The following is a 14,625-nucleotide window of genomic DNA, read 5'->3' as shown; positions in this document are numbered from 1 at the left end:
TCTCCTCACAACCTGCGAAGTGAAGAAACTTCCACCCTTCTCACCTCTGGTGCAGGCTACGATCGCTGCTAGGTGTACCCTTAGGGAGCTCGAGCAGAGGTTACTCTTTAGGTGTGTGAGGTACCTCAGTACGGTTGAGTCTCTAGTCATTCTGTTTTGCAGGCCCTTCTTCCTGCACCACACAGTAAATCTCTTCCATTTTGCGCTGTAGCATTTTCGTGTAGTTGGTTTCCTTGCCTCCCGCAGCACCCGCATAGTGCTAGGAGGGCAATTTAAGGTGAACGAACTCTAGGTCCTCAGGAGCCATGCCGACAGGTTGAGGCTCTCTGGTTCCGGATGTAGGACCTCTCCGTTTTGCATGGAGAGCAGGTCCCTTCTTCTGTCGAGCCTGTGGGGATTGCCCTGTGCCATTTCTTGAATTTGTGAGAACCATGTCTGCCTTGCCCACTGCGGAGCCACTAGGACCAGAGTCATGTTGCTGGTTCTGAACTTCTCGAGCACTCGTGCAACAGGGGTATCGGTGGAAAGGCGTAGGCAAATGTCCTCGACCAGCTTATCCATAGGGCATTTCCTTGGGATTGCTGATCTGGTTGCCTGGACGCGAAGCTTTGGCATTTTGCATTTTGGCGTGTTGCAAACCGGTCTATTGTGGGAGTTCCCCATCTCTGGAAAATCTTCTCCGTTTCCTGGCAATTGAGCTCCCACTCGTGTGATGCCGAGGTCTGCCTGCTTAGCCAGTCTGCCTCCACATTGTCCTTCCCTGGAAGGTGAATTGCCAGTAGATCTATCCTGAGAGGTATGGTCCATCTCCAAATCTCCTGTGCCAGAGGGGAGAGAGGGAACGACTGTGTCCCCCCCTGCTTGTTGATGTAGAACATTGCCGTGGTGTTGTCTGTTTGAACCAACACCCTCTGGTTGTACAGGTGCCTCTGGAATGCCTTCAGGGCTAGCAGGATGGTTTTCAATTCGAGGTAATTGATATGGCGTACCGCATCTGCTGGAGCCCACAGACCCCTCACTCTGAGGTTGTCCATGTGCGCTCCCCATCCCTTCTGCGATGCGTCCGTGGTAATGGTCATTGTTGGGTTTGGTGGTGTCAGGCTTCTCCCTGCTGTCATGTTGTCTCTGTTCCACCAAGTCCTCTCCTCCTGCACTGCGTGCGTAACAACCACTAGATCCTCCCAACTTCCGTTTGCTTGTGACCATTGCTGTTGTAGCCATTCCTGGAATGGTCTCATGTGCAGGCGTACATTCGGCACCAGCTGGATACACGGCGCCATCATCCCCATCATCTTGCTCACTGACCTCACTGTCAGAGCTCGCCGCTTCCGGTAGAGCCGCGTCTCCTTCAGTAGGGCATCTGTCCTCCTGTCGCTGGGCACCACTGTGCTGTTCAGGGAGTTGATCTTTGCCCCCAGGAAAATCTTCACCTGCTCCGGTTCCAGTGATGACTTCCCCCAGTGAATCGAGAACCCCAGGTTCGTCAGAGTGTCTGTTACGCGTTTTGCGTGTCTCTCGCACTTCTCGCGTGAGTTTGCCTTGACCAGCCAGTCGTCTAAGTAGGGGTAGACATGGATTCCCTGCCTTCGTAGCTGGGCCGCGACCGCCGACAGGCATTTTGTAAAGACCCTTGGCGCCGATTTTAATCCGAAGGCCAGGGTTGTGAACTGGTAGTGTTCCTGGTCGATGTTGAACCTTAGAAGGCCCTTGTGTCTTCTGTTTATTGGGATGTGCAGGTAGGCATCCTTGAGGTCCACGGTGACCATGAAGTCCCCGTCTCTTATTTGGGGCAGTACCTCCTGCAGCGAAGTCATTTTAAACTTCTGCGTTCTGATGAACTTGTTTAGGTAACGCAGGTCCAGGATGGGTCTGAGGTTTCCGTCTACTTTCGGGACCACGAAGTAGTTTGACTAGACCCCCTTGTTGCGTTCTCTAAACGGCACAGCCTCTATGGCTCTCTTTTCTAGAAGTTTCCGTGTTTCTTCTCTGAGTACGGCCAGTTCTTGAGCCGATCTCTGCTTTCCCTTTGGTCTTCTGTTTGGAGGTCTTTTCTCCAAATCCACGCAGTATCCGTACTGCATGACATTCAGTATCCACTTGTCTGTGGTTATACGCCGCCACTCCTGAAGGTAGAACCTCAGTCTTCCGCCTACTGGTGTTGTATGCTCGTAGGCTTTCGAATCTTCTCTCTCCCCTGTTACTGTACTGCGCCTCACCCTTGGGGGCATGTCGAGGGTAGGCGTCCTCTTGCGTGCTGAGTCACTTTGATGAGGGCTGGTCACCCCCTCTCCTCCTCTGGCCACGTCCGTTCCCTCTCCCGCGAAAGGACTGGCCCCGGGGTTGGTACTGCCAGTTTTGCTTCTGTTGACCTTGTTGTCCGTGACCCTCACCCTGCTGACCCTGCTGGAACGTCTGGTGCGACGCCCCCTGCTGGCCTCCTCCCCTACCGTAAGGTCTCCTTGAGGGATTGCCTCGCCTCATTCCCCTCAGCTGTAGGGCCCCCATGGACCTCGCTGTTTCGTTTTCTTTTTTCAGCTGGGTGAGTTTCTCGTCTACTGTTGCTCCGAACAGTGTCTCTCCGTTGAAGGGGGTGCTAAGGATGTTGTTCTGCACCTCTGGTTTGAATCCCGAGATTCTTACCCATGCATGCCTTCTCTCGGTGACCCCTATGGCCATTAGTCTTGCTGAAGTCTCTGCCCCGTCCAACGCTGTCTTTATACAAGAGTTGGCGATGTTTTTACCTTCGTCTACCAGGTGCGAGGCTCTCTGGCGGTATTCCTCGGGGAGGTGCTTTACTAGCTCCCCCATCTCGTCCCAGTGCTGGTACTGGTGCCTATTGAGAAGTGCATTGTTATTCGCCATGCGCCAGTGCATTGTGGCGTTCCTCTCGACCTTTCTTCCTGTGAGGTCTATCCTCCTGCTTTCTTTATCAGGTGGTGGCCCCGAAGTTGCTGGTACGTTGGCCCTTCTCCTGGCAGTGGAAGCTATGATGGAGTCGGCGGTGATGCTACCCTTGATGTAAGGGGGGTCCAGAGAAGAGTGCTTATACTTCTTCTCCGTCCTGGGCGTGATCGAACGGCAAGTCGCTGGTTCCTTGAAGGCTTCCCTCCCCTGATTCATCACACTTTGCAGCATGGGGAGGAATTGGCTCCTCGTCTGGATGGGGAGCAGTGTCTCGAGGAGGAAGTCGGCTTTCGGCCTCTCTTCGTCGAGTTTGACGCCGAGGGCTGTCGCTGCACTCCTGACCACCATGTTGTACACCCCGATGTCGTCGGGTGGCGAAGGCCTCGAAGGGTACGTGTCTACGGGCTCCTCCGGGTTTTCGGTGTCGAGATCCTGCCATTCGATGTCGTGACTGGTAGATGGCGCCGAGCTGTAGAACGACTGCTGGTCTTCTTCCTCGGCTTCGCCTTCATAATATGTCTCGTCTTCCTCTTCGAGATCTCTTGTCAGGCCCTCAGTGTCGAATTCGTCCTCAATTTCGACGACGTTCGTCAGTGGAGCCGTTGGAATCTTGAATTCCTTCATCTTGGCATCGAACTCCTTCTTCCTTTGAAGGATGTTATCCATTTCGGCCTCGAGCCGCCTCTTCTTTTTCTCCATCTCGGAGATGCTTTCGGCGGTGACCGCGGGTCTTTTCGACGGAACTTGCGTCGACGTCGACCGCTCTTTCTGCGTCGAGCGTCCCATCTCATGGGTCGACTTCGACGATCCTTGCCTCTCGTTGTCTTTCGGCACCAGGGAGTCCTTTTCGAAGGATCCGCTCGGCCTCTTGTCCATGGTTCCCCCCTTGGTCGTCGAACTTTTCGGCGCCGGGTCTCCCTTCGTGGACTTAGACTCTGATTTTCTCGAGTCACCCTCTGGTTTTCGAGGTATTTTCTGTTTTGAGCTCGACGATTCTCTTACCTCGTCTTCATTTTTCTTGTCGGTCTCTACGACCGTGAAGCTTTCGGGTCCCTCGGCGACGTTGTCCTCATCGTCCGTGGATAGGCCCAGATTGTAGAGCCACGGGGCCTTACCCTTGCCATCCATGCTGGCGTTGGCTCTTCTCTGCCGATCTCTCACTCGGAGCGTCTTCGGTGCGAAGGCTGAGCAGGCGTTGCAGTCCTTATTCTGATGGTCGACCGGTAGGCAGAGGTTGCAGACCGGATGCTGGTCCTTCTGCGCGAATTTGTGGTGGCAGTTAGGGCAGAACTTGAATGGCGTCTTGTCCATTGCGCTCAGGGCCTCTGAGTGCGCATTCTCCAAGGGCGTCAAAGAAAAGGGCGCAAAACTTCCTTTCTTCGCGCTCCTGATGTAATCTATTCCTTTTCCTGCGATATCTTCGTAGTAGTTATCGACGAAACTCGCTTTTCTTTCTTCTTCCTTCGATTGTAATTCTGGAGCTTCCCGATGACGATCCAGACCCAAAGGCGGAAAAAAGAATCTGAAGATGGCGCCCCAAAGGTGGGACTTCCGCAGGAAGCACGACGACGTCACGGGAGGTGCACCAAATGGTGGGTCGTCGCCGCGACCCAACCACAAGATCGCGGAATAATGCACAGCATAGTGAATCCAGAAAGATTCACGCTGCAAAATTTAGGATTAGTTCGGAGAACAACCTTATTATGATGCATCTGCAGAAAGGGTTCCTGAATGGTTAGTGCTTGTAGTTCGCTAACTCTTCGTAAAGTAGTAATGGCTACTAGGAAAGCAACTTTCCATGTTAAGAATTGTAGCTCACATTTATGTAGAGGTTCAAATGGAGGACCCATTAGTCTTGTGAGAACGAGGTTTAAATTCCACACAGGTGAAGGTAGAACTCTGGGGGGAATTATTCTTTTGGGGCCCTCCATAAAGGCTTTTATGGCAGGTACTCTGAAAAGTGATAGATGTTGTCTATTTTGTAGATATGCTGCTATGGCAGCAAGATGCAGTCTAATTGACGTGTAAGCTAAGTTGCATCTTTGGAGGTGTAGTAAATAGCCGAGGATGTGTTGGATAGACGCATCTAGGGGATCGGTATTGTTGTTATGACAATATATTACAAAACGTGACCGTCTAGCTTCTTTAATGACGTTCATACAGTCAGGGGAAAGGTTAGGGTAACCAAATTCTACGACCTCAGGAGCCAGATCGCAAGGTTGAGCTGAGCTGGGTCTGATCTCTCCATGGTTCTGGGTTAAGAGGCGTGGAGAGAGGTGTAACTTCTGATGCGGAACTACGGAGAGTTCCAGCAGTGTGGTGTACCTCACGTCTGGCCAAAGTTGGAGCAATCAGTATGAGAGTTAAGGAATGTTGCTGTAGTTTGGGCACCACTAGTGGAATGAGTGGAAGAGGCGGAAAAGCGTATGCAAATCTGCCTGACCAGTTCATCCAAATCGCAGCGCCTTTGGACAATGGGTGTGGATATCTGGCGGCGAAGGTTGGGCATTTGGCGTTTTCGTGGGTGGAGAAGAGGTCTATCTGTGGTTGCCCCCACATTTGAAAAAACAGTTGAAGAACTTGCGGATGAAGTTCCAACTCGTGGATCAGTTGTGTTTGACGGCTCAACAGATCGGCTATGGTGTTTTGGACTCCTGGGACGTGTTGGGCTAGGAGAAAAATGTTCTGATGTATAGCCCACCTCCATATGTTCTGTGCTAGCTGAGAGTGTGTCCGGCCTTGTTTTTGTATGTAGTACATGGCTGTCATGTTATCCGTGCAGACTAAGACAGTCTTGCCTGATGTTTGTTTTTGAAATGCTTTTAAGGCTGGAATATGGCTAGTAACTCCAGGTAGTAACTCCAGGTGGTTGATTTGGAGTAACTTTTGTTGAGGTGTCCACCTGCCCTGCATGGTGTGATGTAGTAGGGGAGCTCCCCAGCCGGAGAGCGATGCGTCCGTTGTCATAACTATTTGAGGAAGCGGCTCTAGCAACGGTCGTCCTCTGGAAAGGTTCTTGGTGTTCCACCACTGCAGAGAGCGATGAGTACGACCGTCTACCAGCACCAGATCTGTTAACTGACCTTGAGCCTGGTTCCATTGGCATGCTAAGCACTCTTGGAAAGGACGCATCTGGTGTCTTGCATGAGGCACTATGAATATGCAAGAGGTCATCATCCCCATGAGTTGCATGAACACTCGAGCTGGAAGAGTGTGTTGCAGTTGGAATATGGTGAGAAGAGCCTGCATGCTTGCTATCCTGGCGGGACTGGGATAGGCTAACGCTTTTGAGGTGTCTATTGTGGCACCGAGGTATTGTGTGTGGAATGGTTGCAGATGGGACTTGGTGTGGTTTACTGTAAACCCCAGGTCGTGGAGTAGTTGGATAGTGGCGTGAGTGTGTTGTACACTGGTTGTATGAGCTGGCTTTTATGAGCCAGTCGTCCAGATATGGGAAGACGTGAATGTGCTGTCTTCTTAGGTGTGCTGCGACCACCGCTAGGCACTTGGTAAACACTTGTGGTGCTGTTGTGACTCCAAATGGGAGTACTTTGAATTGATAGTGGTGACCGTCCACTACGAATCTGAGATACTTTCTGTGAGCGGCGTGAATGGGAATGTGGAAATAAGCGTCCTTGAGGTCTAGGTTAGCAAGGAAGTCGCCCTGTGAAAGCAGAGGAGGGACCTGTTGGAGTGGGATCATGTGGAAATGGTCTGAGTGTATGTATAGGTTTAGGGGTCTGAGGTCTAGAATAGGCCTTAGGAGAGCCGTCCTTCTTTGGTATGAGAAAATACAGTAAACTCCCTTGTTTTGTTGGTGCAGGGGAACTGGTTCTATTGCACATTTTTGTAGGAGGGAGATTACCTCCTGCTTTAGCAGTAACAAATGTTCTTGTGACATTGGACACTGTTTGGGTAGTATGTTTGGGTGGGTAGATGTTTGTTCGAGACAGTAACCTGATTGAATAATCTGTTGCACCCACCTGTCTGAGGTGATGTTGGTCCAGACAGGAAGGATTTGCTGGAGTCTTACCCCGACTGGAGTGGAATGGTCTGGGGGAAGTGGAGGGAAGTCATTGGGTGGGGATGGAGGCAGAGCGGGAGTTGTTGGTTTTGCCTCTGCCTTTGTTGTTGTTCCCCCTGTAACCACCTCTTTGGTAACCTCTAGTAAAGGTGGATTGGGTGGGAGCCTTGTAAGAAGTGGAGGGGCTATCCGAGGAGTAGCCTCTGGGGGTGCTCCTGAAGGATGAGCGACGAAAAGGAACGTCTGGGAGCTTGCGACTGCAAGGCTCCCATAGATTTAGCTGTCGGTATCCTTCATTTTTTCAAGGGATACGTCAACATTAGGGCCAAATAGGTGTTGCTCATCGAATGGTTGATTGAGAATGGAACTCTGGACTTCAGGTTTGAAACCTGAAATGCGTAGCTAGGCATGCCTATGCAGAAGGACATTGGTGTTTATTGCCCTTGAGGCGGTATCTGCTACATCTAAGGCACAACGGATGGAGGTGTTAGTAATGGTTTTACCTTCTTGTATGAGTTCATTGGCCCTATTTTTATACCGGTCTGTGAGGTGCTGCATTATGGACTCAAGCTCATCATAATGTGCCCGGTCATACCTAGCTAACAGGGCTTGAGTATTGGCAATGCGCCATGTTTGCCGCCTGTGACGCCGTTCGTTTGCCAGAGGCGTCCAGGAGTTTAGACTCCTTATCTGGTGGTGGTGCATCACCTGATTGGGAATTTTCTCTTTTTCTCGCATTGGAGACTACAAGGGAGTCTAGTGGTGCGGGGCCTTTAATGTTGGCTGGATTAGTAGGTTCGGCCTTATACTTTTTTCGATCCTAGGATTGATGACTCGAGCCCTGACCAGGTCTTTAAAGACCTTTGGTGCATGCTTAATGACCCCCTTAAGCATGGGTAAAATTTAGGTGGACTTTTGTGTGGTGTCAAAAGTGTCCATGAGAAAATCTTCCTCCACGGGGTCTGTGTGTAGGTCAACCCCGTGGTACTGGGTAGCACTGTGGAGGAGCTGATTAAAGCAGATAGTGTCCTCTGGGGGAGGAGGGGGAAAGGCCTGGAGGTATAGATGTCCTCTTGTGGGATGTACGGGACGTCTGGGATGCTATAATCATCCCAGGGGTCTGGGAAGCCAGTAGGACTAGGGTCCCCTAGTTGTTGATCGTCCGCACTCCCCCTGCACCATCCGAGGTGTCATCATCATCATCCTCAACTGGAGTAGGGGATCGTGTTGGAGAGGGATCCTTAATGGAGAGGTAGCAAAATCTCTCTTTTTAGGTGGTGGAGCCGGTGCAGGCGTATCTAGTGGTCGCTTCTTGAAGCTAAGCATCAAGTGGCCAGTCTTAGGATCCTTTACAAGAGTTTTTTGGGTAGGATCTGGGCAAAACAGTTATTCTGTGGGAGGCAGATCCTTCGGTGCTGATGGTGTTGGTTTCGTAGGCTTTTTCGGCGCAGACTCGGTAGCGGTTCTGGGTTTGGAACCGTGCGGTTTTGCAGTGTTTGGCCGATGGAACCCGTTTCCTCGAACTTTTTCGGCTTCGAAGCATGGGAGTCGGGCCCTTTGTTGGCAGTTTTTTGGTCGGCTCAGAGTGTGTTGTCGGTGTCGAGGAGCCGGTGCCAGTCTTCGACGCAGAGTGCTTGGATGTCGAAGCAGCGGTCGCCGTGGATGAGAAATAGGACGGCTTCTTTTTCGGTGCCTGTGGATGTTTTTTGGCACCGAGGGTAGGCTGACTCGAGCCCGAATCACCTGAAGGCTTAGTAGGCTTCTTTACCGGGCCCGGAGGCGGGGCATGGGAAGCAGTCTCTCGGTGTGCACCTGGGCCGAAGGTGAAGGTGTGACCGAAGCCTTTTTAGATGGTGTCGAGGGGGGGTTGGGGTAGGGGTCGACGTCTGTACTCACGACCCTCTGTGCTGGAGTGATGTCCTCGACGTCAGTCATCAGCTTCAGAGGCACTGACGAGGCCTTCTTCGACCCGCCCCTGCTCTGGCACATCGACGCCCTCTTGGAAGATGTCGTCGGAGATCGATGACAACGAGCGAGCCATGGTTCTTCTAGCTCGTTGGTCTCGAATCGTCTTCTTGGAGCGGAAAGAGGCGCAAGCTGGACAGTCTCTGGCCTCATGTTCCGGTGAGAGGCAGAGGTTGCACACCTCATGCAGATCGATGTGGGGAAACTTCGACACACAACGAGGACACTTTTTGAATGGCGTCCTTTCCATGAGCCAGATCATAAGGCCCAGGTAGGCCAGAAGGTCTTCGTCGTCGACCGGAATCGAAGACTTCGAAGTTTTTGAGAGTCGCGTGGATTGGGAAAATGTGATCGAGACAATATCGTTGAAAAGGGAAGGATTGCGCGTCAAAAGAAAAAAAACGGTAACGGTTCCGAACTGGAGCGTGAGAAACACATCCGAGCCCGATGGCGGAAAAAAACAATCTGAGGATGGAGCTGATGCCCATGCGCACTATGATCCAAAGGAGAAGTCACCTACGTGACTTCCAAGTTTGACTTTCCAGGACAAAAACAAGTGCAAACATCCGGGCCCAACACCAGATGGCGATCTATGCATAGTGTGTAATCTGCAGCTCATATGCCTCGAAGATGCATTTCACTTTAAAAGCAACAAACATTTCATCTATATGCTGCCAACATAAGCTTTTTCTCAGACTGGAATGGTAAAAAAGGCAGTTAAACCTGTAGGACAATAAGGGTCTCAGACAAAAGAAAAGATACTTTGATACTGTAACAAACTGGAAGATTCAATGAGAATAAAATGGAGTATATCCTGTACCCATGAGGAGCTTCTATTCTGTTGCTATCTTTGACACTAAGCAGGTTCTTTGTCAAGCACTCTAGGAGCCTTAAAATGTTTCAGAATCATATAGATTTAGGAGGTTACCTAAGGGTTAGTACTTAAGGAAATAGCAACAGAAAGCAAGAAATATTAGGTACATAAAGCCCGTGGAAAGGTGACAGACTAGCTCCCCTAATTTCAGGCACACAAAAACACGTTTGTGAAAACTAATACTGCATTACATGAAGAAACGTAAGCCAGGTTACACAGAATTCTCAGAGAATGGGAAAATGCAACTACTGCACGCATTCTTTAAAAATACACATCGAAATACCTGAAAAACTCCCATATATGGAGAAACACCAACTAGCTCTTGACTGATTAATTGGCATGTAGAGGTGATCAACCACATCACCATGGCTTAACTGTTGCAATTCAAGAGTGAATGCAATTAAGTGGTTGTCCTCACTTGGTTCATTGCTAGGCTTCCCCCAACACTACTTGCACCTCAGTTGAACCAGCAGTCACTAATCGCGGTCATCTAGTCTACATGAGCACGAGACAAGCAGCAGGCTTCTGCAACTTTAACTGACGGCATTTAAAGGTCCCATTGACCATAGGCAAGGTGAGTCCAACTAAAACTAAGGACCACATGAACCCCTTATTGGGATATCATCTTCGCTAACTCACCACCACCTTTTCTTTGCAGCCGTTGGCAGAACAAGGGTACTGCTAATTACTGTTTAACTGTCAGAGGTGCCGCTTACTTAACTAAAAAATAAAATGTTATTGTCACACCCGTATGGTACAACCCAGTGCAGCCACTTATCTATCTGTTTGTTAGAAATGTAATTTATTTTACTCCATTTATGGGCAACTCTGGAAGCTGCACTCTTCATCCAGTCTACTCTGGGAACTAGCCGCAGATTGGGTGGTCGTTTCGAGGGCAGACATGTCACCATCGCGGGGCAACTATGGAACTGCCAGAGGAAACCCCGATAAGGAACTACACTTGTGGTCTGGGCTTCAGTCACTTAGCAATCATGAGGAGGTGATGGCCATAATGGTCTACAAGGGGACTATCCAGAGACAGACTGTCAGACTCTAGAGCGAGGCATTGGTTAAAGCCCACAATAGATCATTACATCTAAATAAAATACTCTGCTGCTGGAGAGCTTGGCCAAAGCACAAGATTCTACTCATACTCTTGGCGGCTGGTATTTGGGAAATGTTGATGACACTAAGAAAACAAAGAGCTGGTGGGACAAGACCAGTGTGCAGACTGTATTCATAGCAGGTTTGGATCAATAATACATGTGTATGTAAAATCAGCCTTTGCTGTGTGCCTTGATATCATATGAGCCATTGTACTAAGCAGCAAGGTAACCCGTTGACGAACTCCCTTATAAATATACTGGGCTGCCGTTGTCACCTGGTGCAGATTCTACCGCTGCCCTGCAATAGTTGGCTAGGGCATGGCATAGGAGGAGGATTTGGCCATTCAATGCAGGCACAAAATAAGGGCTTCGCTAGTAACCATACTTTTAGAGGATGCATTGGCTGTAAAAGAGTCCATTTTGAATGGGCTGGCAGCAGTGCAAGCCCATTTCAAGCTAGGGTTAAAGGAGCACCTATGGGTAAGTTGAGGACCATCTAATTCGAGGGGAAGCACCTCATCGCAGCAGCGACCATGCTCAGTGGTTAAGGTCCTGGAGTACAAAGCACAGCTCTGGATCCAGTTTTTTAACTAAAAAGGGCTTTCTTAGCAAAGGCTGGTGCAAACCTATTTAAGTGCTGTAACTGGGATAAAGTATCTTTCACAGACTATCTCTGGATGTTGGGCACCATGGGGATTTTTATCTAGCCTTAAACCCCTCAAAAAGCAGAGAGGATTATAATTTACTAATTAAGACTCTTCTGAAGATCTGGTTGCGGACAAAAATGCTGCTGCAGTTCGCCCTTCAGTACCGATAAAGATGGTTAGCTATTCCAACCTTACCATCTATGGGAAGGTGATATAGCACGTGTTGCAGTTGAAATAAGTCGACCCTGATGATTTCAACAAGTGTCATCTCCATTTTAGGATGGAGTGAATCACCTCTGGTATGACGTACATCACGGGAGTAACATGCTGGCAAGACTGCTTCACCAAACTCTTGGCAGCTGCAGTGAGCCGCAATTCAGTTGAACAATTCAAAGGTATGAATTTAATTTCTCATGAAATCCACCTTAAGAGAATACTTCAGCATGGCCAGAACTTCTTTGAGTCAGCATTTATCATGGACATGGAAAAATTGGCCTTGACTGGACAGTGTTCCTTTGGCCTCTTGCATGAATGCTTTATTTCCTGGACAAAGATCCAAGTTTTTTGGATAGTTTCCAATCCTGGCAACACAGCAATAGACTTTCTTTAGTGGTTGGATCACAAAAGGACAGAACGGCAAAAACATATTTTGAATTGCATGGGGCAGATTTGTCAAGTAGATGACCGCATTTACGGCTGAGAACATGATGGGGGAAAAATTCCATGGGTGACAAGTGTTCCTGGGAGGAAACTACTCTACCACAATTGCTTTTATCTGCATTTGGGGTACCTTGCAATCAAATGTGTAAGCAAAAGATCGGGAATGATGACATTCTCTTTTATATGGAAAATGTTTCAACAGAGCAAAATTAATAACGCCAAGTTAATAATTTGAACAGAAATTGGAATTCTGACATCATTAACTGGATTGACTGAATTCAGTGCTGGCACCACTCTCCGGTTTTGTCCACTGTGGTGGCAGATTGGAGTTCCAGGTATTTCTGTAATGAGAGCAGTTGGCTAGAGGTGAGCTTTACTGTGATTAAAGGGAAGACATGGTCCTTAGATCAGCAAACTGATTTGTGACGGCTGAATTTCTTTTGGATTTTTTTTTAGAAAGAAGCCAGATCCTCTAGCTAAGGAGACCAGAATAAAGACTGCTCCTTGGCTGCTGGCCCGGACTGCAGTTTACTGGACATCACAAGTGAGTTTTCAGGCAGCTTTGGAACTTTCCTCTGATTTGCTTATCCTAATCCCTCGGGTCCCACATATTATGCATTATTCAATGGAATAACTTCCGCCTTTGGTTAATGATGAGGCAGACTGTTGACCTGGAGAGGTCTCAGTCTAGATGGGTTGTCAAAGGATTTGAAATAAATGTCCTTGTTCCTAAAGTATTCCTAACTACAAATAACTATGAAGAGGTATAGGCCTACTTGGCCAACTTGTAAATGCTATTTCCTGCAGAGTACCAAGGTCAGTGGATGCTAGCACATAGGCAATTTTAGATGGGCATAGTATCCTATGATTCATACTTTCAGAACATCTTAAAGGAAAAATATTGTATGTATGATGTTGACAAGGTCCTTGGGTTATTGGAGGAGTGACCCAATAATGGTGGCCTCACCAGAAAAGCCTTACCTGGAACACAGGGGATGTTTGCCTAGTTTCTTGTAAATGGGTCTCAATTATGAGGGCTTTAGATCCAACTGCCAAATCATTCACGCAAGGAGGCGTGTTGTGTTCCAAGTCTACAAGAGAAGGAAGTTGCATCTTACTTTTATTCATCTGTAGTGTTCAGAACACACCAAACCATCAGCTCAGTGTGTGAGGGGGGACAAGGACTCTACAATACAACTGAGATAGGATTGTATGGGCCTGATTTTCATTCTTTTGAGAAACCTTTTGCTCCCGTTTCAACCTCAGCCTTGGTAGGTGGGTCAGACTGCAGGTACAAGAAATATCTGCACTTTCTTTTGGTGCTCATCTATGGGGTGATGGCATTCAAAGCTTTCCTACAGGGTGTAACTAGAAGAAATATCTTTTGTGCAATATCATTAGTTGTAATCGTATGTATTTAGGAGTCAGCTATTGTTTCGTCGCGTCAGTTTTTCAAACTGATGTTATTGCAGCTCATAGCCTTTTATCACTGCATGCTCGCACATTGGGTGTCTGCATTTCAGGTACAGATACAAAGTAAAGGAATTCCCTTGCATTCTGATGTTCTGCTTGCGAATCTAGCCATCTGCTAAGAAGAATGTGGCGGTGAGGCACAGAAGATGCCCTACAATGAAGGACTGTACTGTTGGTTAATCTGGTGACCCGTTTTGTTTAACATTTAAAATTCTTGATGCTGACAGTTCTCTATAGGAAAACCTCAAACTCACTGAATATAACCCTGGTGTTCTTTTAATTAAGTTTTTGTTTTTAAATGAAGATGTCAGACGAAAAACAAGTTCCTTTGACTGACACTTTTTAGGATGCAACGTGATGTTCTACAGATTGTGGGCCATTACCAACTGAACTATTTAACTATATTAATTATTGAACTATGCTTATATTTGCACTATGTACATATTGTATCTTTGTGACAAGCTTTTTATCCTAATTTGTATCTCTTCTTAAACTATCAAGAGCCTGTATAGGAAGTATTTTAATCTGCAGTACCTTTTATTCTGATTATTGCCATGCAAGACCTATGTGCTTTTTTCTTTTATGGTACTGTAAAACCGAAATAAAGACTTTTGATGATGAACTGAACTATTTGATTGACATACTTGAGCGTTTTATTCAGTCAGCAATGTGGCTTTGCAGTACAAAGTTATCTTCCCTAAGAGATACACGTTACTCAGCCACATTTGATTAAAAAATAAATAAATGCAGAACACTCCAAGCTATTGCTTTATTTTGCTACAAATGTTACACTTATAAGAGGAAAATAAACCTGGAGAGAAACAGTAAACTTGGAGGAAGAAGCGTAAAATCATAGTTTAGATTCAGGAATGGGAAAGGTGATGTTACAATAGTGGTCTTTAAAATGAGTTATGTTAGAAATATCCAACGACTTCCCTGAACTTTTAAATTCACAAACATGCTTTCTGGTTA

The 14,625-nt window shown here is 47.9% G+C and overlaps 1 protein-coding gene across 4 annotated transcripts in view; it reads right to left on the bottom strand.

The window, feature by feature from the left end:
* Window positions 1–14,625, bottom strand: part of CAPRIN1 (cell cycle associated protein 1) — a 545,714-nt gene that overhangs the window by 77,174 nt on the left and 453,915 nt on the right. The window lies entirely within an intron of this gene.

This window comes from Triturus cristatus, chromosome 3_1, assembly GCF_964204655.1.
Source record: "Triturus cristatus chromosome 3_1, aTriCri1.1, whole genome shotgun sequence".
Lineage (NCBI taxonomy): Eukaryota > Metazoa > Chordata > Amphibia > Caudata > Salamandridae > Triturus > Triturus cristatus.
Note: the sequence above shows the minus strand (reverse complement) of the source record. Positions and strands in the feature narration are given on the sequence as shown.